General features: G+C 42.9%; 1 non-coding gene across 1 annotated transcript; it reads right to left on the reverse strand.

Annotated features, from left to right (window-relative positions):
* Window positions 1–56: 56 nt before the first annotated feature.
* On the reverse strand, window positions 57–190 carry LOC114008495 (U11 spliceosomal RNA). The gene has a single exon (XR_003550023.1). It is a non-coding gene; the product is annotated as a U11 spliceosomal RNA (small nuclear RNA).
* Window positions 191–1,698: the final 1,508 nt, after the last annotated feature.

Here is a 1,698-nt window from a genome sequence, read left to right on the forward strand (position 1 = left end):
AAGCAGGGAAAAAGGTGGGGGGGGGGTCTTTTTTTTTTTTTTTTTTTTTTTTTTTTCAGGGCGCCAGGACCAATGATCACCATCTGTCCAATTACCAAAAAGTTATTGTTCTGAAATCTCATGATGTCGTTTCCGCACACAGAGCGGACGAGCTGCCTGGCCTGTTTCACTCACGATGGAAACCCTAGTTTTTCTATGGCAATGTATTAGCAGAGGCTTTCTGATCTGGTGCCTTTTCTCCTGAGGGTGGCAGGACGGTCCGCTTTGCTGGCATAGATCTGGATGAGGCAGCATGCCTGGAACCAGCAGTTGGGGCAGCTATTTCTCTATTCCTCAGCTTTCTGATCATTTCTTGGTTTTCTGACTAGGGCATTCAATAACTACGTGGGTTGGCACTTCAGTGATCATTCCTGGAAGCTCAGCCTAGAGCCTGTATCCTCAGCCTTTCTAACAGTTTTGTGAATACCTAACTCATTCTATTAAATCTTTTTGCATTTAAAGTGGTTAGAATGGCTTCCAACCATATTGTCACTGATACAGATGAAGCCCTGAATCATCACCCAGCGGCCTCCTGTTTTGTTCCCTAGGTGTATTTATTGTTAAACAGAGTTGGGATCCAACCAGCCAGTGTTAACTCTGCAATGCCAATAGTTACTTAGTTGCTACGATTTCTCCCCTGTGTGCTTTCATTCTCAGAACCAGGCTCAAATTCTGGTCTTCCTTTGGGGGAAATAGAGTCTCTCCCATCCTATCTTGGCAAAGGATATCTATGAGTAGGTCTAAATGACGACTTCAGAAATAGTGAACCTTTCCATACTGTTTACTTTGATTTTCTACCTTGATGTGCCACCCACCAGCTTGGGACTCTTTGTGTCCTCTTGAATCTCTATTTGTGACCTTTGGAAAAAGGTGCCTCACTCTCCTGCTGCTCTTCCACAAGGTCTTTCTCTGTAATTTGGTCATTTCCTTTAATTGGCCTTAAAAGTCCCATAGGGATCTAATTTAAAATGCTGATTATCCAGCCAAATGCTGATTCAGGAGATCTGTGGTGTGGCTGGAAGTCTACGTTTGTAACATGTGCCACAAGACATTCTGACTCATGAGGACCTTGGACTACTCCTTGACAGTTCTGTCAGTGTTTGACTCACATCAGTGGGTAGGACAGAGAGTAGATCCTAGCTCCTTCCCTCTCTCTTGTAGTGTAAGGATGAGAAAAGAGGGAGGTTAAAGATAGCCCTTGGTTGTAAAGTAGGATGGTTAAGGATTATGGTTGTAGCACTGGTTCACACACGGAGATTAAGAAGCAAAACCAGTTTGTGGAGAAAGATGAGTTCCATTTGAGACACGTTGGGTTTGACATTCCAATAAAGATGATATATTGTTTGTAGCTAGTAATGCATGGATGACTCAGGTCTGGAAGTTGATTAGTGGTATAGATTCTCTGTTGAGACTTCAGAGAATCACTGCTGTAGCTAAATCACTTCTTTAATGTGGTTCAACCATAGTTGTCCTGAAGATAACATAAATCTATTAGTGTCACTCCCACTGTGACATGGAGTAAAACAGAGTTTGTGTTTTCTTCTGACTTGTGTAAGAGAATATGTGAGATGATTCACTGAGAGGAAATCAGAGTTGCCAGTTACCTAGGAGATACCTAAAGCTCAATCCTTTCTTTTGGCGCTCTCCTTTCCCTCTCCC

Source organism: Tupaia chinensis, unplaced genomic scaffold (assembly GCF_000334495.1).
Source record: "Tupaia chinensis unplaced genomic scaffold, TupChi_1.0 Scaffold000044_1, whole genome shotgun sequence".
Lineage (NCBI taxonomy): Eukaryota > Metazoa > Chordata > Mammalia > Scandentia > Tupaiidae > Tupaia > Tupaia belangeri.